Source organism: Pistacia vera, unplaced genomic scaffold, assembly GCF_008641045.1.
Source record: "Pistacia vera cultivar Batoury unplaced genomic scaffold, PisVer_v2 Contig615, whole genome shotgun sequence".
Classification (NCBI taxonomy): domain Eukaryota; kingdom Viridiplantae; phylum Streptophyta; class Magnoliopsida; order Sapindales; family Anacardiaceae; genus Pistacia; species Pistacia vera.
Genome location: NW_022196463.1, coordinates 89,755 through 114,302, shown reverse-complemented (window position 1 = coordinate 114,302; position 24,548 = coordinate 89,755). Strand labels below are relative to the sequence as shown.

The following is a 24,548-nucleotide window of genomic DNA, read 5'->3' as shown; positions in this document are numbered from 1 at the left end:
TTTATTCAAAAATAATTCTTTTAATAACATTAAAACACTTTTAATTGGTATCAATTCCAATTATATACTTAATTAATCAAAACTTTTAATATTAATATATTATAACATATTAAATTTTTTTATATGGTATAGTTATATGTAATAAGTATAATTTTATATTTTATAATTAGGTTATTGTAAAAATTTAATTTTTTCCATTTAAAATTTTTTATATGATAGACCCCCCATTCTTTACAGATATTTCATTTCAGCTCAGGTTCCAAAAGAGGGCACTCGTTGCAGGTTCCAACCCAGGTACTTGCTACAGGTTCTTTTTTTCAAATTTCGATTCCAGTTCCTAGTGGCAGATCCAGAAATTTCACCCGATGGGGGCAAAAAATAAACAAAAAATTTTTTTTCCAAAGAGAAAAAGGGGAAGAGAGGTTTCAGCGCGTGTTTTGTGCTGGTACTGTAAGAGTTCAAAAACCAAAAAAGCTTTTCTTTTCCCAAAATGTCAAAGTTATATAGTGGGCAAAATGTCAAAGTCTTATAGGGGGTAAAATGCAACTAAATATAAATATTTATACAGTCTGAAGTTTTTTAAAGTTTGAGTGGGGGCCGTGGTCCCCACTCGTCATTAAGTAAATCCGCCACTGCCAGTTTCTCTATATGTAGGAACTGGAATCGGAACTGTACAATGTCAGTTTCAAAAAAATGAAACTAGGACCTATCCACACAATGTCGGTTACGGATAGGTTCCAGTTCTATCCACAGATTCCGGTTCTATCCGCTATCCATGCTCACCCCTAATCCTGGAGGAGCTTAATAGAATAATGTTACGTTTTAGGCCTTCCAAAGTCTTCTTATAACTTTTTATTTGTTTAACTATCTGCTTGTATTTTATAATATTTAGATGATAAATTAATTTTATTTGTAGTGCAGAAGTCACACTATGGTGAGCCCGCCGAAAGGCCCGAAACACAGTCGGACAATAGCAAAACTCCAGACGCCTCACTATCAATTTATTTTAATATTATTAGTTTGTTAATCTGTATATTCTTTTAAAAAACTATATAGACATAGCCACATCAATAAAATAGGTTATCATTCTGCATTGTTGAAATCAAACAATTTATGAACATAATTATCTTCTCTTCCATTCTACTCACAATAAGATCAATTAAATTGTGGTCTCTCACTGGAAATGGCAGTATCAGTGAAATCCATAGCATTGTCAATAGTTTTGGTTACAGTAGTAACATCGGCATGGAGAATACTGAACTGGGTATGGTTAAGGCCAAAGAGGCTAGAAAGATACCTGAGACAGCAAGGTTTAAAAGGCAAACCTTACAGGATTCTATATGGAGACTTGAAGGAGACTTCCATGAGATAACACAAGCAAAATCCAGACCTTTTAATCTCTCTGACGACATTGCACCTCGTGTTATTCCATTACTCCATAAAGTCGTCCAGGATTATGGTGTGCCTTAACTTCAGTACATATGAACAGTGTTATGATTATAGCTTCTTAATTTACCAACATTTGTGCATATTTTTTCACAATGCAGGAAAGAATTCTTTTATATGGATGAGCCGGGTGACGATCACGAATCCTGATCAAATTAAAGAGATATTTACAAGGTACAATGATTTTTATAAACCGCAGGCAAATCCTCTTTCCAAGTTGCTAGTAAATGGAAGTTTGAACCTTGAGGGCGAGGAATGGGCTAAGCGTAGAAAGATTATCAACCCAGCATTCAACCTAGAGAAGTTGAAGGTCAATTTTATTTATTTTCTTGGATACCATTAATGAGAAAATTAAAAGGAAATTTTACTGACTTTGCTTTCAATTCTTGATGCAGCTTATGTTGCCTGCGTTCTATCAAGCCTTCAACGAAACAATTAGTAAATGGGAGAATTTGGTCTCTGCAGAAGGATCATGTGAGTTGGATGTGTGGCCCTATCTTAAATATTTGACTGTCGATGTGATTTCTCGAGCTGCATTTGGAAGTCACTATGAAGAAGGAAGGAGGATATTTCAACTCCAAACCTGTTGATGCGTGATTTTGACACCAACCAAACGCACGTGTGAGATGCTGAGCGGGCCTAGAAGACATACGTGAATGTGAGAATGAGAGTGAATGCAATAGAGAACAACGTTTAAAGTGTTTCGGATGCTAAGGAAGTAAATCCTACGTCCATTGATTTTGTATTAATGATAGAGGTCAGGTCGCGTTAGCAGACTGACTTACAAATGATTATACAAGAGAGATAATACTATTTTTCTTTAGAGAGAGTAGCTAATCCCTTAAATGAGAGAAGAACTCTCAATTTATAGTGGGATGGATTAAGGTTACCATTACTAAATCTGTGAGTTGGTGGGATTATCCATGCAAATCATTCTTTATGTTCCATTGCCCATCTTCTAGAGTGATTTATTGGACACGTGGAATCACTATAGCTCCTGGCTGGTTTGACGTGCACCCACTTTACTGATAGGAGTGTGCTGCTCATGTCATCACGCGACGTGGCTATTTCTGACTAGCTGCGGGCCTACCTAAGCTATGACTTTTTATGCTGACTGAGTCTTGCGTCAACCCTATATTTTCAGGCATAACAGAAGTCCCTTAGTTTTTAAGGTTTGAGAACCAAACCTTGGAAACTATAAATGCCTTGATCTGATGTGTTTGAAGAGATGTTGGTCGATCCGACCTGATCGCAAAAGAGATCGAGAGGACCTTCTCTCACAAGCGATCTAGGATGATCTGCGACCTCAGGATCAGTGACCTGGTCACGTTTACCTAGTGTTAGTGATGATCCCAACCTGAGAGGATTCTCGACCTGTTCTCACTTAGCAACTTTTTAGGACAAATGGCCACGTTGCTTCGTAGCCAATGTCACATCGCTTCGCGATTGACGTGAGATAGGGTCGAACAATCACGTCGCTTCACAATTGATGAGAAGTCTGAAGAGTTACGTCGCCTCGCGATCGATGAGAAGTTTAAAGAGTCACGTCGCTTTGCAACTGACGGTGAAAAGTGTTTTTTGGTAACGATCTTTTCAGATATTATCCGTTGCACCTTTTGTAATGGGTGCATTAAATGAAATGCCCTCTGCTTTGACGGACGTGTCTTATGCGCAATAAGTGTCAGCTACGTGCATTAAATGCAAGCCATGTTTAAACGACATTCCCTATCAGAGCATTAAATGCGGCTGTGGGCGCATTAAATGTGGAGGAGGGAAAACGTGCCGTCGCTTGAGCGTTTCAACGGAAAGGGGGTGATGATCTGGTTTCTTGGGGCGTGACGGTCACTCTTCCTCGTTGATTCGTGACACATGGTCGCGATCAACGGTCAGATGCGTTTTCCGCCCAAACGTCGTTTGATTTCAGGAAACCAAAGCGCTATTTTCTTCACTATAAAAACCCCAAGCTCTCTTCAGGCAAAGTCACAGGATTTTTATTCTCAAAGAGCAAGAAACTTTTGCCAGTCTTGATTCTTTGCCTTTCAGAGTGGTGTTCACTCGATATTCGGAACAGAAGAGCCGATCTTTCTCATTCCTAGAGGTAAAGAGAATTCCCTTATTTTATCTTCAATGTTTTTTGCTTTTGACAGTTACCATGTGATGACTGTCCGTCGGTAGCTCATCGGAGATGAAATACTCTCCGTTGGGTTAGAGCCGTTGGTGAAAGCTCTTCAAGTATCCTGTTAGGGTTTTTTTCTGGGTTTAGGGAGGAAAATATTTCCTTCACGTCATCATACAAAAATGTACGAAGACTGAATGATACCATTTTGTCGCTTTTACAGATTGCAAAAATGGATCCCCCAACAACCAAAGTCGATGAAGGAGCTAGCTCGCCCGTAGAGGATGCCCCTGCGGGCCCCCCTCGAGAAATTTACTCGACGCTTACTACCGATGAGCTGCAAAGGGTGGTTAACCAGTTTGCTGTTAGCTTAGAGGTTTTCCGCAATAGGGTGCATACTGCTCGGGATCTGCCACGTGCGATGGTCGCGGCCTCGGAAGATATCTTCAAGGGTGGGGGGTTGATCCATTTCCACCCTTTCACCAGGTCGGTCCTCTATCACTTCGGGATCGCACCACTGCAGCTCACCCCGAATGCGTACATAATCGCCATTGCCATGTGCATTGCGTGTCGGGAGAATCGACTAGGCGAGCTAACCGCGGTTGAGCTTAGTTGCTCGTACATATTGAAAAAGAGTAAGGACAAGGATTCCTAGTACTTGTCCAGGCGAAACTCAATACAAGCGGGGATACATAGCTATCCGAGTAATGCGGGACCATACGACACAAGATTTTTCTTTTTTCGTTATGATAGCATCAGCCGCTTTCAGGATCCGAGTAGGTTCTCTTTCCTTATGAACTTACTCGATTTTTGCTCCTCGCTAACGAGCTGTTTTTTTTTTTTAAGTTAATAGAACGACCAGTCTGAACCTGCTCGCGGACCCAGACAGAATCATTTCATTCGGTTTTCTGCCCGTGGAAAGCCGAGACGTTAGGTTCCTTGTGACAATCGAGAACTTGCGGAGGTACGACTTCTTCAACGTGGACACAGCCTTATAGCCCCCACCGAGTAAGTTTCTATTGTCCTTTCTAATTTTTTCTGTAGCGAACTGTTTTACTAATGGTGTTCGCATGCAGCGACCATGCCTTCTCAGGTGTCCAAGTCACCACGATCAAGACAATTCTCTTTCCCCCAGAGGCATACCACCAGGCCAACTAGAGCTGCTCCCAGTGGTCCCCCCGTCGGGGGGGCACATGGGGGTGCTCCAGCCTGACCTGCGAAAGTTCCCCCACCTTCGGCTGCTCGCTCGAAGCAGAAAACTATGGCCCAAAGGCCTAAGAAGAGGCGGCAAATTAGGACTGAGGAATTAGAGTCCGAAAAGGAAGGCTTGGGCATTCAGCCCGAGAGGTCGCAACCTTAGTAAGCGTTCAGCTCGGGAGGGCCACTCAGAGGTGCAACCAACATTTCCATTGGTCAGTCGACGCGACCAGCGGTTGCAGTCCCCAGGAGGAGGTTGGGCAAAGAGCTTGCGGGGCAAGCTTTTCCTGCTGAGGGTGCAAGCACACCTATGCTAAACTCGATGGCCCAACTCTCGAATCATTTGCAGCTGGTGGTTTTAATGCTATTGGAATGTGGGCTTGCGGAGAAGTTCAAACAGTTTCTGGCCTCCAATTCCATCGACTTGTTGTCCACATCATTCCAACTCCTGAGCCAGGTAAACGAACTGTCCTCGTCGAGGACCTCTGCTTGTTTTTTAGAAGGGAGTAGACTAACTTTACTCTTATCGTGCAGGCCTTGCTTTCCCTGCATATGTCCCAGCAGAAGGCTCAGCTGGGGTCTGCTGAGAAATTGATCGAGCTGCGGGAGGAAAATGCGCAGCTTATGTAGGAGCTGGAGGCTACACGAGCAGACAGAGACTCGTCCATCGCTCAAGCGAACCAACACATGTCTGAAATGGATGTTGCCCGCCGCACAGTGGACTTTCAGAAGATCAAGCTGGACAAACGCGACGAGGAGGTGAAGGAGCTCTAGCGGACCGTGGCCAGATTTTCTAGAGAGGCTGGTGAGAAGGATCAAGCGCTATAGAATACCTCCAAACGAGCCTTGCAGGCCGAGCAGAAGAGAGCCAATTTGTGGGAGGCTACTGAGAGGCAGCGATCAGAGCTTCAAGCCGAGCTGCATTATACTCGGGGTTGCGTTACTGTGCTAACTGCGGAAATGCAGCAGCATGAAGCAGATATGGAGAACAGGGCTGCACATTGGACGATCATGTCCATCTTTGCCCTTCAGGCGAAGAACCCTGAGATGGATCTGTCCGACCTCCCCGGTGAGTACCAGGATGAACTGGATATTCTGGTGCAGGCCGAGGCTGAGGAAATGGCTTGGGGACCTAATCTGGAAGAACATCTGGAGTACGTCTCAGAGGTGATCACACCCGAAAAGGAAGTCGACGACCAGTCTGGGGACGTCAAGGTCACCCCTCCGAGACCTGGGGGCGAGGATCAGTGATCCGCTTACGTAGCCTTTGTTCTGCTTGATTATATACTCTTTTATTACAAGTAAATAAAGATCGCTTTTGATAATTTTTCATGAGTACTTATAATTTTTGGTACCCTCTATTACATATGAGATCACATAGTAACTATTTATAATTATACTATAATAAGTCTGTGAACATAATTATACATTCTATGCGAACAGAATTGTACATGTAAAGCGATTACAAAAGAACTGAATTACATCCGTTATTTACAAAGGTTATAAAATAAAAGCTTTACAAGGAAAAAATGAGTTCGGAATTACTGATAGTAAGGTCGAAGGTGTTCAGCATTCCAAGCTCACGATACTATAGAACCATTTAGCCTTTTTAGGTGGTAAGTCCTTGGTTTTATCACTTTGGTGGTGCGGTATGGGCCCTCCCAGTTCGGTCCCAAAACTCCCGCACGTGGTTCTTGAGTACCGAGAAGAATTTCCTTCAATACAAGGTCGCCGACCTGGAAGTCTCTTCGTCTGACCTTAGAGTCGAATAATCTTTTTGCGCATTGCTGATAGGCTGCTATTCTTAACAGAGCCTTGCTGCGATGTTCTTCAACAAGATCCAGACTTGCTCTCATAAGCGTTTCATTGTCAGCTTCATTGTACAAGTCCCTCCGTAGTGAATCGGTTCCTACCTTCACAAGGATCATCGCTTCGCAACCATATGCTAGCGAAAAAGGGGTTTCTGAGGTAGAGGTTCTCAAAGTTATCCTGTATGTCCATAAGACTTCGGGAAGGTCATCGGCCCAATTCCCCTTGGCTGCGCCAAGTTTGGCCTTCAGAGTGTGCTTGATGGTTTTGTTGACAGCTTCAACTTGACCATTTGCTTGCGGTCTCGCGACTGAGGCAAATTTTTTATGAGTACCCAACTCATCGCAAAACTGCTTGAACTCCTCATTGTCGAACTGTTTACCATTATCTGAGATAAAGGTGTGAGGAATCCCGTAGCGGCACACAATGTTCTTGAAAACAAAGTCCTTGAGCTTTTTGGTTGTGATCGCGGCTAACGGCTCGGCTTTTACCCATTTGGTGAAGTAATCTACTGCGACCACGACATACTTGACTCTCCTTTTACCGACTGGCATGGGACCGATGAGATCAATTCCCCACATGGAGAATGGCTAGGGGCTGGTCATAGTTATCAGTTGGTGGGAAGGAGCTCACGGTATGTTCGTAAACCATCACTTGTAAAGCTGGTCTCTGATGAAGGTGTAATGAGCAGATCTTGTTCGTAGAATCCTGACGACAAGGTCTCGTCCTTGAGGTATTGAATAATGGGAATCATCTAGGAATTTAATTCTATTACATTCACGGCCTGTTCGATCGAGCTGATGCTGGGGGTCTCAATGAATCGAATAGGAATGCCATCCGGTGCATCTGAGTCCAATAACGAGGCTATCTTTGCCAAGGCATCTACCATAAAGTTGCTATCTCTAGGAATCTGAGTGATCGTGAAGTGCTTGAACAACTCGAGTGCGGCCTTAGCTTTCTTCAAATAGCGGATCATATTTTCTTCCTTAGCTTGGTACTTTTCCAAAATCTGGTTAACGACCAACATGGAGTCGCTGTGGATACTGATCGCGGTTGCACCCATTTCTCTGGCCAACCGCAGTCCAGCAAGCAGAGCTTTATACTCGACCTCATTATTGGTTGACTTAAACCCGAACTAGAGAATACCATGAATGCGAGCCCCTTTGGGACTCAAGAGGAGAAGACCTGCACCGACACTCTTTCTGTTCGTATCCATCGACGTACAGGCTCCAGGTCGATAGATTTTGAGTAGTTTCCTGAATGGCTTCATTGGGTTGTTACTCCGACTCACTCATCGGAAGGTATGAGAATTCTGATATGAAATCGGTAACAGCTTGCCCTTTGATAGTTGATTTCGGTCTGTACTTCAGATCGAACTGACTTAATTCCATGACCCATTTAAGCAATTTACCCGATGCCTCTGGCTTCTGGAGGACCTGCCTGAATGGGTAATTAGTCATTACATGGATCGTATGGGCGTGGAAGTAAGGTCGTAACTTTCTGGAAGTGATCAGCAGGACATAGGCTAACCGTTCCATTTCTAGATACCGCATCTCAGCATCCAACAGACGCTTGCTCGCGTAATACACTGGCCATTGGACCCTGTCCTCTTCCCGAACTAAGGCTGCACTGACCGCAAACTGAGAGACGGACAGATATAGGAGGAGGATCTCTTGCGGGAGAGGCTTGGACAGAAAAGGTGGCTTCTCGAGGTGTTCTTTAATACTTTGGAATGCCTGTTCGCACTCGAGAGTCCACTCGAACTTTTTATTGGCCTTTAGAACATTAAAGAATGGCAAGCAGCGATCTGTTAACCTCGATATGAAGCAACTTAGTGCCACTATTCACCCATTAAGGCTCATGACCTGCTTTTTGCTGGTCGGACTTTTCATGTCGAGGAGAGCTTGGATTTTCTCGGGGTTGATCTCTATTCCTTGTTGGTTAACTATGTATCCTAGGAATTTTCCTGAGGATACTCCGAACGAGCACTTGAGGGGTTTAGCTTCATTTTGTATTGCCGGAGGATGTCGAACATCTCAGCGAGATGTGCTATGTGATCTGAAGTGACACACGACTTGACCAGCATGTCATTTACATAGACCTCCATCGATTTTCTGATCTGTTCGGAGAACATTCGATTAACCAGTTGCTGGTAAGTTGCGCCAGCGTTCTTAAAGCCAAAGTGCATAACTTTGTAGCAGTACAGCCCCCGATCTGTAACAAAGGACGTATGCTCTTCATCCGGCATGTACATCAGAATTTGATTGCATCCCGAGTACGCGTCCATAAAACTCAGCAGCTCGTGCCCCGAGGTGGCATCCACAAACTGGTCGATTCTAGGTAGGAGAAAGCTATCTTTCGGGCATGCTTTGTTGAGGTCGGTGAAGTCGACGTAGGTTCACCATTTGCCGTTGGACTTCTTTACTAGAACCAGGTTGGTAACCCAGGTCGGGTAGAGCGCTTCTCTGATGGACCCATTTTGAAGGAGGTTATCCACCTCTAGCTTTAAGGCGGCATATCGCTCCGGATCCATCGCTCTTCTTTTTTGGCGAACTAGCTTAGCTTCACTATCGATATTCAATGCATGGCAAATGATATCCGGGCTGATCCCGACTATATCTGCGTGCCACCAGGCGAACACATCGATATTCTCTCTGAGGAAGTTGGTCAGCTCGATGGCGAGCTGAGGTTTGAGATTGCTCCCAATCCTTAACACTCTGCTCGGCTCGCTCTGGTCGATCGATACTTCAGACAGATCCTCAACTGGACCACTGGAAGGGCATTCCTGAATACGAGGATCCATATTATCCTCGGCTAGGCTAGGCTGTGGCTCGATCCGACTGATCGCCATTGCCTGTTGAGGAATGCCGCGCGAGATACCTTTCCCTTTGCACGCCATCTGTACTGTTTTTACATAATAGTCGCGAGATGCGCGCTGAGTCCACTAACTTCCCCTATCCCCGTCAAGGTGGGGAACTTCATCTTCAGATGGTATATCGAAGTGACTGCCTTGAAATTTCTTAGCAGAGGTCGCCCTAGGATACCATTAAAAGCGGATGGGCAATCCACTACCAATAATTCAGTTACCTTGGTCACTTCGTCAAAGTCACCCAGCCTGACTGGAAGCAAGATCGTTCCTTTGGGGATCAGGTGGTCCCTTGTAAAACCATATAGGGGGATTGAGGCGGGCTTCAGGTCGGCCTCGTCCAAGTTCATTCTTTCGAAAGTTGTCTGGAACAGGATGTTCACAGCACTTCCGTTATCCACCAACATTATGTGGACGTTATGGTACCCTATAAGGGGCGTGATTACAAGAGTGTTATCATGGGGATGATGCAAATGAGTTGCATCCTCTTCGGAGAAGGTAATTTCCTCCTCCCTGCGAACCTTTTGTGGTCGCTGCGTCGTGCTCATCACATTGATAAGGTCGTGATGAGCTGCGTGAGCCTATCTCTCCTGGGCACCTCGCGAGTTCCCTGCGAGGTGCGGTCCCCCGATGATCAGATTGATGCTGCATATACCTTTGCGATCACGTCGCTTCTTTCCTGGCTTCCCTTGATTTTTCTCTTGCGCGGGAGTGGAATCATCAATATATTCCTTGAAATACCCCTGCTTGATGAGGTCTTCAATTGCCTGTTTGAGAACTCGGCACTCATCGGTGTGATGCCCATTATCCCGATGGAAGCGACAATATTTCTTACTATTTCTGGCTGACGGGGGATTTTTCATGGGCTCAGGCTCTCCAAGCAGGCTGTTGAGTCATGAAAGTGACTCTATTTTGGTGATAAAAATACCCCATGTGTGATTAAATTGAAGTATATTGAGATAATTAAAGAATTTATGAATTTATTCACGAAAATCGCTTCCTAATATTTTTCTTATGAATTTAACGTGTTTGGAATGATTTTGAAAAGTATATGAGTTGATATTAGGTTGTGGTTTATGGATTAAGGGTGATTTTGTCTCATTTATGCTGTTTAGGGGGTAAAATGTCATGTTTTAAGGGGCTGATTTTGTCACTTTTCAATTGTGTAGGGACTAAACTGATATTTTACAAATTATTCTATAAAAGAAAGTGAGATCGCGTTTTCCAGGGAGGCTGTTCACCCAGTTTTCCGGCGATCTCGTTCCCTCGGCGACCTTCGTCTCCCTCCGGCGACGATTCATCCCCCATGCATCGATCCGTCATCGCCACGTAAGCCGCCACCGTGAAACGCCACACAACACGCGACGCTTGTCTTCCCACCACCGCGTCGTTTGTCTTCCCGGCAATTTTGGCCATTTTCCGGTGATGATTCGGCTCCCTAGACTTGATCTTCATTCCACGGGGATCTACACTTCCCTTGCTTCAGCCGCCGCAAAAACCGCGGAACTCGCGATTTTGCTGCCCGCGCTCTTCATCTTCCAGCCCAGATCCTGCTCATTTCCGCGGACTTCTCACCTCCAGGACCTGATCTGAACTCCCCATCACCAGAGCTTTCCATTGGTACCTTCAGATCCATTTCCGCCACCGTTTTCCGGAGACCGTCAGAAAATTAAAGTTTTCTGGCGAAATGCGGCTGTTCGTATTCGGGCTGTCCGTTGGTCATTTCGGCCCTTCTACATCATCTCGTTGTCGGTTACCTCCTCTTCGCCATGATCAGCTCGTTTCGGCCTCCGTCATCACACATGAGCGACTGAGTTCGGTTGTCTGTACGATGTAGGCGAGATGGATGAGCCCGAATGTTGGATATTTGGTTAAGTTTCTTGTATTCAGATTATATTGTGTTCGTTTCAGTTTGTTTGCGATACTTTAATATTATTCTGATGCTCGACGTGTTGAATTGATAGTCCATTGAGAACGTTATTGATAATAACTTTTCGCATAAAAAAAAAAAAAAAAAAAAAAAACTAAGGAAACTAATTACTTGCAGGAAATTAAAAGCATTAAATAAATTGCTAACTAAAACACAATATTAAAAGCGTTGTCGCTACGGGTTCGGTTTGACTCAAGACCAACTCTCACAATTCCTCTCCTCGCTCTTCAATTTCCTAATCCTACAAGGCTAGGCAAATCCATAGAAATATCTCCCGGCAATCTAGGCATAATCTATCCTGTCTCCCCGTCGTCTTAGTTACAGATCGATTGGTTAAAGACTATCATTGACTAACCGAAAAATGCTAAACCCTTAAACACCACTAGTTGGTACAACGTTAACAAGTACAACCTATCAACCTGTATCATCCAATCAACTAATTACACAATAAATGCATTCCTAGTAGAAATGATATTAAACGCTACTACAACTTGATTGCAATCAGTACCGAAGCAATTTAAAGTCATAATCAACATTCAATAATCTCAAACCGACATTCAATTATGCGAAAAGTTATATATCAATAAACGTTCTCAATGGACATTATCAATTCAACACGTCGAGCATCAGAATAATATTAAAGTATCGCAAACAAACTGAAACGAAAACAAATATAATCTGAATACAAGAAGCTTAACCAAATATCCAACATTCGGGCTCATCCAACTAGTCGAGAGCCGATAAGGAGATCAATGGAGTCAATCTCGATCTCACCTACACCGTAACAGACATCCGGGAACTCAGTCGCTCATGGTAGTGATGACGGAGTCCGAAACGGTGGAAACGGAGCTGATCATGGCGAAGAGGAGGTAACCGACAGCGAGATGATGCGAAGAAGGGCCAAAAAGACCAACGGACAGCCCAGAATACGAACAGTCGCACTTCGCCGGAAAACGTTAATTTTCCGACGGGTCTCCGGAAAACGGTGGCGGAAATGGGATCCGAAGGTACCAATGGAAAGCTCTGGTGATGGGGAGTTCAGATCAGGTCCTGAGGAGGTGAGAAGTAGCCCGAAATGAGCAGGATCTGGGCTGGAAGATGAAGAGTCGCGGCGGCTGAAGCAAGAGAAGTGTAGATCCGGCCGTGGGGAATGAAGATCAAGTCTTGGGGAGCCGAATTGTCGTCGGAAAACGGCCAAAACTAGCCGGGAAGATGAAACGATGCGATGGTGGGAAGACGAAGCGTCGCAGTGTTGTGTTGCGTTTCACGGTGGCGGCTTGCGGTGGCTGATGACGGATCGATGCATGGGGAGATGAATCATCGCCGGAGGGAGATGAATCGTCACCGGAGGGAGACGAAGGGTCGCTGGAGGGAGACGAAGGGTCGCCAGAAAACTGGGTGAACAGCCTCCCTGGAAAACGAGATCCGCACTTTTCTTTTATAGAACAATTTGTAAAATATCAGTTTAGTCCCTACATAATTGAAAAGTGACAAAATGAGCCCCTTAAAATATTACATTTTACCCCCTAAACAGCATAAATGAGACAAAATCACCCTTAATCCATAAACCACAACCTAATATCAACTCATATACTTTCCAAAATCATTCCAAACACGTTAAATTCATAAGAAAAATATTAGGAAGCGATTTTCGTGAATAAATTCATAACTTCTTTAATTATCTCAATATACTTCAATTTAATCACACATGGGGTATTTTTATCACCAAAATAGAGTCACTTTCATGACTCTAACACAGGCTGGCCTCTTCCGACTTGTCAAGAATGGCCGATACAGACGCATTTAAAGGCGTATACTGATTTCTGTCACGATCGCGACGAGGAACGGGAGCATAAGACTTTCAGGACTCATAGCATAGTTTCTTTCCTTTTCGTTGATCGTTAGTAGCCCATTTGCAATCAACTCTTCTACTTTCCTCTCGACCAGGCGCGCTACTCGAAGTGTCGGGGTCGCGACGATGGAGTGCCGCCACGAAATTTTCAATACGGAGGTGCTTCTCCGCAAGGTTATAGAAATGGGTGAGGAAAACATCATCCTCAGCCTGTAACTCTTTCCATAGGTCGGTCTGCGGGCGAACTCCCGCTATGATGAGAGTCCGAACAGACTCCTCCGGAGTGTGAGCTACCTTATTAAGCTCTCTGTGGAATCGATAGATGTATGATTGGAGGGATTCATCCCTCTCTTGCCTTACATTGCTGAGGTAGCTCAAAGGCATTGAAAACTTTCGGTTCGCTTGAAAGTGCTTTAGGAACGTCGCGCTCATCTGAGGCCACGAGCCGATCGATCCCGCTGGGAGTGACCTGAACCATCATTTGGCATGAGAGGTTAGAGTTACTACCAAACAACGGCACTTTGCCAAATCTAAAACCTGGTGAAGCTCCATCAGGTCATTGAATTCATATAAATGATCTTACGGATCAGATTTCCATCGAACGCCCTCATGTCAGGCATTCTAAATCTTGATGGGAGTGGGGCGGCTAGCACTTTTGGATAGAAGGGGGACGTAGATGCGACCTGCCCTTGCTCATTTTGCTGAGCTCTTAGGCGGTCTAGAGCTCGCTGCAGCTCTTCAATCTGAGGCAGCGGAGCCATTTGGGGATTGCTTTCGCCCATGCGGGTTCGACCCTCGCGATTGCGATTGAGGAAAATTCGGAGGTCGGATTTCTCTTCGCCTCAGCCGGCAGTTCCAGCCACTCTCGATACACGTTGGCTAGAGTCATGTGATGGCAATGAATGGTGCAGGGAATTTTCACGACCTCCGCGGTGGTACGAACCGCCCTGCAAAGTGTGGAAAACTCCCGCACGATGACAATCAGGATCATTTCATCACTTTTATGGGGGTGTGTATGCGACGTGGCATGGGACGGCTCAGGCTGCGGCCTTTCGTCGAGTTTTAACGCCACTGGTATTCTAGTCAAGGCGTGGTCGGTGTTCGTCGGCCCTTTGGAGCCCTTAGGCCCATTTTTCGCCACTTGCTTCCCTTTTTTCGACACGCTGCAATGCTCGCAGCACGGGTCATCGCCCATTGTCGCGCTTTCGCGTGACCTGCAGGCGTTTTTGGCTATTGCACTGTCCTAGCTAATTCGGGTGGCACGCCCTGGTCCAAACGGTCCAACATTCGGTTGACCGTCTGAAGGGTATTGTTGAACCTTTCCAGGTAGCTCATAATGGCAGGGTCAAGTTGTGAACTTGACGGGATATCCCCCGTAACATTTTGCGGAACCGAAGGTACCTCGGTAGAGGTGTCCTCCTGGACCTGAGGGATCTCCTCAGCACCCTGGTTGGTTTTCTTAGGTTCAAGTCGGTGAGCCATTTGTTGTTGTAAGACCAGTAAGTTAGAGATTCTCCTGATGAAGGACGAATACTAAATCAGGCCCTTCTTCTAGCGCCAAACTGTTGATGCGTGATTTTGACACCAACCAAACGCACGTGTGGGATGCTAAGCGGGCCCAGAAGACACACGTGAATGTGAGAATGAGAGTGAATGCAATAGAGAACAGCGTTTAAAGTGGTTCAGATGCTAAGGAAGAAAATCCTACGTCCATTGATTTTGTATTAATGATAGAGGTCAGGTCGCGTTAGCGAACTGACTTACAAATGATTATACAAGAGAGATAATACTATTTTTCTTTAGAGAGAGTAGCTAATCCCTTAAATGAGAGAAGAACTCTCAATTTATAGTGAGATGGATTAAGGTTATCATTAATAAATCTGTGAGTTGGTGGGATTATCCATGCAAATCCTTCTTTATGTCTCATTGCTCACCTTCTAGAGTGATTTATGCGATTTGGTGCAGGGATTGGACACGTGGAATCACTATAGCTCCTAGCTGGTCTGACGTGCACCCACTTTACTGACAGTAGTGTGTTGCTCATGTCATCAGGTGACGTGGCTGTTTCTGACTGGCTGCGGGCCTACCTAAGCTGTGACTTTTTATGCTGATTGAGTCTTGCGTCAGCCCTATATTTTCAGGCATAAAAAAACTGAACTAGTTGATCTTGTAATGCAAGTTGTGCGCTCAAGTTTAATTCCAGGATGGAGGTATCCGAATCTGCTTAATGTTAAAAACAAAAAATTAATTATTATCTGATATGGAACTTCTGAACATCTGGATTTTAAAAAAAATCCCACTTAACATAAAAAAATTGCACCATAGTTTTCCATTTCTCAAAGATTATAGAGTTTGGTTAGACTCCAATTTCAAACTCAGGCTTACAAAGCAAGTACAGAAGATTTTTGGATTATAAAAATAGAAAACACATTCAAAAATAAAATTTCAGCCAAATTTCTTGCGGATCTTGACAAATTACATTGTTGCATTATTGACAAGTTATCTGGTCATAATCATATATTACAAGGATGAAAAATTGGGCTCAATGTTTTGACAATTTTACTATGTATAAGTGTAGGCTTTTACCTACTAAGAGGAACAAGAGATTGAAGGAAATTGACCAGGAAATACGAGCTGTACTCATTGGAATCATTAAGAACAGAGAGAAGGCAATAAAAACTAGTGAAGCTACAAACAGTGACTTATTAAGCATTCTTTTGGAGTTGAATTTTAGAGAAATTGAAGAACATGGAAACAACAAAAATGTTGGAATGACTATTGATGATGTGATTGAAGAGTGTAAGCTATTTTACTTCGCCAGGCACGATACTAGCTCAGTTTTGCTTGTTTGGACGATGGTTTTATTAAGCATCAAAATTGGCAAGCTCGCGCAAGAGAAGAAGTTTTGCAAGTCTTTGGTGATAAGAAGCGTAACTATGAAGGATTGAATCAATTAAAAGTTGTAAGTGTCGCAGTTTATTTTGTACTTTGGTACAAATAGATAGTAATTCTTTAATCAGGATGTCGTGATATATAACTAATACCAGGACGTCCTGACTAGAGAATTTTCCTTGGTAAACATTCTATTTGATTGATTTTAAATTTTGAATGCTCAGGTCTTAATGATAATTTACGAAGTGCTCAGGCTCTATCCGCCATCGATTACTCTGTCTCGAGCTGTTTACAAAGAAACTAAACTAGGAAACTTGTCATTACCGGCTGGAGTGGAGATCACCTTGCCGAGTATTCTTGTTCACCATGATGAAGAAATTTGGGGCGATGATGCGAAGGAGTTTAAACCTGAGAGGTTTTCGGAAGGAATTTCGAAGGCGACGAAGAATCAAGTTTCGTTCTTCCCTTTCGCATGGGGTCCCAGAATATGCATTGGACAAAACTTTTCTCTGTTGGAAGCAAAATTGGCTTTGGCCTTGATCCTGCAAAACTTCACGTTTGAGCTATCTCCATCTTATGTTCATGCTCCTCATAGATTTATCAATCTTCATCCAGAATACGGTGCCCCCTTGATCTTGAAGAAACTCTAGTATAAATAATTTCGATTGTTGTTGAATAAGATTGAAATCACGAGCGTTGTATTACATTAGCATGGTGTTGAAGGTTGCCAGAATCATTAATTGTTTCTATTTGTGATATCCTGGCATCAGCTAATTTACTTCTACTTTCTCTAACACTAAGCTTCTGTTGATCTTTTTCTATTTAACAGAGGATGAGGAAAATATAATTTGGGGAATAATTATTTTTAAATGTGTTATGTTGGTAATTGATAATGTTATAGCAAAGTGATTTTGCTATAAACGTCTGTACGTATCTCAATTAATCTTTTGGGATCTTAGAGTTTTTGGGGCTCTGGAATAAAAGTCTTAATGACCATATCTATTAGTGCTTAGAAAAACTCAAACTCAAAAGTCTATGGAACTTCTCTTTGTTTTTTAATCATCAGGCTACCTAATAGTAGCTTTACTTAGATTATCTGTAGAGAAGTCACCATAATATACATTTGTAAATTTTGTCAGTTCATGAAAAGATCTATCAATCATAATTCATGTAATTAGTATAGATTCATCCTATGTTCATCTTGTTATCTTGTTAAACAGATGTAAATAAAGATAACTATCTCTCACATGCATTAGTAGGAAATGAGGCAGATTTTCAAAATTAAGGGAGTGTAAGAATTAATTTTACAAATCTAGATTTTCAAACGAACAGATTAATTCAAGGTGTACTGTGCTCAGACCCAGAAGTATAAACAAGTTTTAATTGCATTTCATAAACATGGAAGTGAAGTATGTGTTACATATTAAAGCATTTTTTCCTGCAAATTGTTGGGCAATAAGGTTAATGAGAATGAGATTATCAAATTAGTGAGGCTACAATGTTCAAGACATCAAAGTTTCCAGCAGGCTGGCCGCAGCCTCAAGTCTTTAGAAAGACTGCATTAATAGTTTGAAGGGCTCCTTCCTCGCGTGGTTGTATTCATTATTTGTAAACAAAGAAGTCAGTTGTCCTCTGCCGCCTCACAAGTCACAGCACAGGTATAGACAATAACGAAAATCCACCACTTCATTCATTTAATTTATCTTAACATATCACTTTGTAAGAGAAATTGTACAAATAATTAGTTGTTATGTTATATAGACTTTGTAATGAGTGAACAAGAGAGTTGAAAACACAAGTATGACAGAAATTTAAAGTTAACAAAAGAGAGCATTAGCCAGATTCTAGAGGAATCATCGTCATTCTCAATATATATAGCCGAATCCAGCTCTCTATTCGTAGAGTAAATTTGGTCAGCCAAATAAAATTGCTTTGTCTTTTGTGGATTGATTTGTTTACTTTTATAATTTCATTCAAACAAGATTTAGATGGTGTTTGTGGGATTGTCTACAATGTATTTGACAAAATTTCTGAATAAGCACAGTGCCCTTGGGTTTAAAACAGAGCTTATTCAAGGATAGAGAAATCTGTAAGGTCGGAAGGCCTATACAAAGTCTCACACGTCTTTTCTAGTATAAATAGAGATGGCTCTCTTGCTTTCCATTAGGCACAGAAGTTCAATTGAAGTGTGGTGTCTTTCTAAGAAATGGAAGCATCGGTGAAATCTATAGCATTGACAATAGTTTTGGTGACAGTGGTAACACTGGCATGGAGAATACTGAACTGGATATGGTTGAGGCCAAAGAAGCTGGAGAGATACCTGAGACGTCAAGGTTTCAAAGGCAGACCTTACAGGCTTCTGTATGGAGACTTGAAAGAGACTTCATTGATGACAAAACAAGCAAAATCCAGGACTATCGATCTTTCAGATGACATTGCACCACGTGTTTCATCATTCCTCCATCAAGTGGTAAAAGAATATGGTATGTTAATTCCCGTCTTCTTTTATAGCTCTCTATCTTTCAAAGAGTCTGCAGTTCCAAGATGTGAGTGACAAGGGTGCCCACTAAAGTTTTCTAGCTAAATAGATTTTTTTTCTTATTTTTTCTTTTCAGCTTAAATAAATGACAGATTATCCTGAAATTTTACTTATTTTAGTGTAACTTGACCTGCTTATTTTCGTGGGAAAATTATAATGGGAGGGAAATCGTATGGTGCTACAGAAAGACCGAGACTGAGATTTCCATAAAGTAGCATATGCCCAAACTATGTCACCTGAGTAAACCCGGTAACATTACTAGGACATTGTTTTCTTTGGATTATACTCTTATTTCTTTTTAAAATTTTCAATTCTAAAACATTAAACTCCTTGAAAGTTTCTGAACTTTGTGTCTGTAGCACCAACTTTTGGAAAATAAGTTGCTTGACACCCTCGTAAATTTGCTATAGTTTATGATGGCCGCCTCCTCTTGTTGTTACAAAAATTAGGGAGAAAATCCAGGTCCAGGAATGTGATGCCGTACATAGTTTGTTAATTGATTTGATACATTTGATATGAACGATGAACTATGATGCATCTTCTACTAACATTCCTACATTTTTGTCAAAAATTCAGGCAAGAATTCTTTCATATGGATGGGCCCTATAGCCAGGGTAACCATCGCGAATCCTGATCTTATAAAAGAGATATTTACCAGGATCAGTGATTTTTATAAACCACAGGCAGACCCACTTTCCAAGTTGCTGGCAACTGCACTTACAAACTTTGAGGGTGAAAAGTGGGCTAAACGTAGAAGCATTCTCAACCCAGCATTCCATCTAGAGAAGCTGAAGGTCAATTTATATGTCATATTTTTCCGTTGGCTTCTATGTATTCTGCAAATCTATACATGATGATACTTTTTGTTTTCTTGACTAGTTAGCAAGAAAAGGAAATTACATCCCTCATGATGCTAATAATTTTGCTTATTTCACTATACTTTACAGCTTATGATACCTGCGTTCCGTCAAGTTTGCAGTGAGATGATTAGCCGATGGGAGAGGTTGGTGTCTGTAGAAGGAGCAATTGAATTGGATGTTTGGCCCTTTCTTAAACATTTGACTGCTGATGGGATTTCTCGAACAGTATTCGAAAGTAAGTATGAAGAAGGAAGACTGATATTCCAACTCCAAACAGAACTGGTTGATCTTACAATGAAAGTTGAATTGTCAAATTTCATTCCAGGTTGGAGGTATAGATATCCAATTAATGTTGAAAACAAAAATTACTATACGATAGTGGCATCAAATCAATGTGTTTGATAGTGGATGCTTAAATACCTTTAGAAATAGTTAAATTTTTTTAAATAAATATATGTGACAATCCTCTATATATTAGCACACAACTAATAAGTATCAGTATTATCTCGGTATCTTAGGATCACCTGTTAAAACATATATATTAACTCAAGTTATTTACTAATAATGACAATAACATAAAATTTAGGATATGGATGCATGTCTCATATATATAGAATTTCATATGTACACCTTAATATAGATTTTTCACTGAAAACCAATTAATCTGTTCACACATTACAAATTTGAAAATAGAGTATGCATTGCATAGATAATGTAGTTAATTCAGGCTACTTTGTATGCAGATTTAAGAGTTTAATACTAGTTCCTTTCGTTTTTAATTAACTTTTTAGTGCATATTTATATGTATAGGCTCTTACCTAGTAAAAGGAATAAGAGATTGAAGGAAATTGACAAAGGAAATACGAGCTGTACTCATTGATATAATTAAGAATAGAGAGAAGGCAATGAAAGCAGGTGAATCCATAACTAAGGACTTACTATCCACTCTAATGGAATCCAATTTTAGAGGAATTGAAGAACATGGAAAGAACAAAGATGTTGGACTGACTATTTATGATGTGATTGAAGAGTGTAAGCAATTCTACTTTGCCGGGCACGAGACATCCTCAGTTTTGCTTGTTTGGACTATGGTTTTACTGAGTAAGCATCATAATTGGCAAGCATGTGCCAGAGAAGAAGTTTTGCAAGTCTTTGGTGATAAGAAGCCTAACTATGGTGAATTGAATCATTTAAAAGTTGTGAGTATCACATACTATATATTGCACAAAGTCCTCTTTTTTTCGTTCTTCGTATTTGATTTTACTGAATTCATTTTGATGTTCAATGCTTAGGTCTCAATGATAATTTATGAGGTACTAAGGCTCTATCCACCAACGTTTGCTCTTTCTCGAGCCATTCCCAAAGAAACAAAACTTGGAAACTTGTCATTACCTGCTGGAGTTGAGATCCCCTTGCCAATTTTCTTAGTTCATCAGGATGAAGAAATTTGGGGTGATGATGCAAAGGAGTTTAATCCGGAGAGGTTTTCGGAAGGAATTTCAAAGGTGACAAAGAGTCAAGTTTCATACTTCCCTTTCGGATGCGGTCCTAGAATGTGCATTGGACAAAACTTTGCTTTGATGGAAGCAAAAATAGCCTTGGCGTTAATTCTGCAAAACTTCAGTTTTGAGTTATCTCCATCTTATGTTAATGCTCCTCAGAGATTTATTACTGTTCAGCCACAACATGGTGCCCGCTTGATTTTGAAGAAACCATAGTGTGAAAACTTTCAGTTATTGTTAAATAAGATTGGCATTACCACTGTTAGAACTCTGGCATGATGGCTTCAGCTTTGAACTTTCAATGAAACACCGGAAGGATGTGTTTGGATCACCACCCCATCAAGGCCAGTCAGACAAATCATTCTTGGGCCTTTGTTCTGAAGGTGTATTGGGCCTATGACCTGTAAAATACAACAATTTTTTTTTAAATCAATAACCATTGTCTTTTTTTTTTTATCATCGGCCAGCTTACACTTTATATGCATCTCAATAAATCCTTTAAGTCTTTGGAACTGTTGATCATGTTAGAATCTCAATGACTATCTCTATTATTGTCTGGAAAGACATAAACTCAAGAATTTATAGAATTTTTTTTTCTCTTTTACTATCAGGTCACCCAATGGTAATTCAATAAATACCATACACTTCTATGGAACAAAGATTGGCAAGAGAGAAAATACTTAATAGTTGTCACAAATTCACTGGCTAGTTATATAGATGGTGTGGTACAACAACAGTAGTATTCTAGATTTTTTTTTTTTTTTTCAATAGAAGAGTTAGTTTTTTTCTGTAATTCTTTATCCTCTTATAAATATATATTCAAGTTTAATTTTTATAAAATATTGTGTGAAACAAAATTTTTTATTTTTTTATAAAAATATTTAAAAAAATTAATTTTCAAATACTAAAAATAAATACAAATAAATAATAATTGATATAAAAGTACTTTCACTAATTAATTGAAGTAAATGCTAATTAATGACTAATAACAGTGATTAACAGTGAAGTGGTAATCAAGTTAGTTAATTATTACATCATTTACACATAATCAATTACTTTTAAAAATCCATTATCCCATTCCCAAGTGCCATGCTGCTGACCATTAATCAGTCAAAAGTCAAAACTCTTATTAATTGGGCCCAGAAAGGTCTCCCCTCCCTCCCAGCACTTCTTTGGTTTGCGTTGTAATTCATCCATCCTCGTAGTTTCATCTGAATTTCATAATTATTTGCAGGTAATCCATGGATCAATGGATAAAAAAAAAAAGGTTACAGATGTAGAAGATACCTGTCTCCTCCAACAAGTCAAGTCAATGCCATGTAAAACAAAAGATTGGAAAATTACATAAATAAAGCAAAAGATGTGATGTGAATTGACCATAATCCATGAATAGTCCTCATTAGCATCATCTTTCGTAATTTGTATGACGATTACTAGGAGAAAAATTATTAGTGGATCACTAGAATTTTATGGATTAGCCATTAAGCTAATAGCCAGGAGACAAGGAAATTACTGCCCTTTTATTATTATTGGTTTTATCATGGAAATGCATCCTTACTTTCCACAAACTTAAAAACCCTATTTTAGTAGAAACATACAACGCTCCTTGCCGCGATCTACAAGTTAGAATTATTGTCTCCTTTAATTTCTCCCAATATGAATTAGCATCAGCGTCAGCAGTGATTGAAAATGGAATTGTACTGCGTACATATATATAAAGTCTTGTCCAAACCAAAGCTCACGAAAGCAAAAGAGACCAATTGGGTTTGTCTAGAAAAGTGGTAAAAACATGTAAGCATTTGAGGATCACCATTTAAGCATGCAATAACCAGAAATTTCCTTCAATGACTTAAACCATGAATAAATAAAGAGAAGTCTGTCAAAAGTAATGCTTTTAACTTTCTTCATTTTTCCATTTATTTTTGACTTGACTTACAGTCGATCTTGTCTGTTCTCGCTTAAGTCAGCAAACACATGGATCTTGGAAATTTGCTGCATATTATTTTCTCTATGTTTACGTCAACTAGGATGAAAGATGTGACTGGTTCCTATTGATGGGAGCATGCTAAGTTTTACCACATCAAAACCCATTCACACACACACACGTACGTATATATATATATATATACACAGTATATATAAACATCTTCAAATATTATTGCCACGTGTTAAACTATACTTGGTCTTAATAGGAACCGTAGTCAACATTTTGGTCGTGGAATTATTGTTTTCAACTCGTTTACCAAGTCGCCACAACCATTTGTATTTATATAAATTAAAGATATGATAATTCATATTAACTATAAGTTTAAAATATAATATGTAAGCTTCATTGTGGCGGTGATCAATGATCGGGATTGGGATTGGGGGTTTCTTAAACTAATTATTAATTTGCTCGCTAAAAGGCGTGGACGATTTCCAACCCTGATATCGGCTAGTTTGTAAATAATTCATACACTTGATTTCGTATTTGTTTCATTATTAACATATTATTTATTTATATATCAAAATTATTGTTCAATATTTTAAGTTGAGGCTTAGGATATATAACTTCAAATTAGACACAATTTTTTTAAAGCCCTTTAATTGGATATGATTTTTAAAGCCTTGTGACAAAAGATTTGAATGTGGCTTATACATTCGTGCTTCTTTCATTGAGGAATCAAGAGATAAATTTTAAGTTAAAGAGATTCAATATAGATATTGAAAGTGTGAATAACAAAAGAGCTTTTTTAAGGTCAAAAGCTCTTTTTAAAATTTCTTTTATATATAGTTTTCTTTACATCACAATAAGTGCTTATTGATGATTAAATAAGCTATTTTATTTCAATTTGGATAAGTCCATATTTGACCTTCTCCCATAAGCTTTTATTTAACTTATTTAAAGTTTTGGATATATATATATCCAAAAACCCAGTGTAATATTTTAGAAATTTGAATTGATCATTTCTTATATTAAAACCTTTTCTTGGTAATATTATATTGGGGAGTTCTTTTACATAGTTTACTCATTAAAAGTGATTTCGTATATACTCTAACAAGCTCTATTTCTGTAAACTCTACTAAAATAAAGTACTACAAATACTAACTGCAAAAGTCATTTAAAGTTGTGTTTAAGTATCCCATCACTAATTGGCTTGAGTTGTTCTAATTTCTTTTTAAACTTTATTATTGAAACAAATATGTGTGAAATTTTGAAATAATTAAAATATTAAATTGAATGTTGGGTAAACAAAAAAAAAAAAAAAAAAAAACAATATTACGTTGACAAACGAATCTTACAAACTTTCTCTTACAAACTCAAAGTGACACTCTCACCACACTTCTAGACAACGTCAAGAAGCGGGAAAATTCATTAAAAAATAAAAATTAGCTACTACGATAAGATTGTGAGAAAAAACTTATGAGATTCGTTTATCAACTTATCTTTATTTAAAAAAAACCACAGTAAAAGAGTAACCTTTAAGTAAATGAAATACAAAATAATGTTTTATCAACGATGAGGAAAGTATTTTCAATCAAGCAAAGGCATAAATGCG

The 24,548-nt window shown here is 40.4% G+C and overlaps 2 pseudogenes; both read left to right on the top strand.

The window, feature by feature from the left end:
* Nucleotides 1–1,183: 1,183 nt before the first annotated feature.
* LOC116110835 lies at nucleotides 1,184–16,833 on the top strand (annotated as a pseudogene).
* Nucleotides 16,834–18,314: 1,481 nt separating this feature from the next.
* On the top strand, nucleotides 18,315–21,398 carry LOC116110845 (annotated as a pseudogene).
* Nucleotides 21,399–24,548: the final 3,150 nt, after the last annotated feature.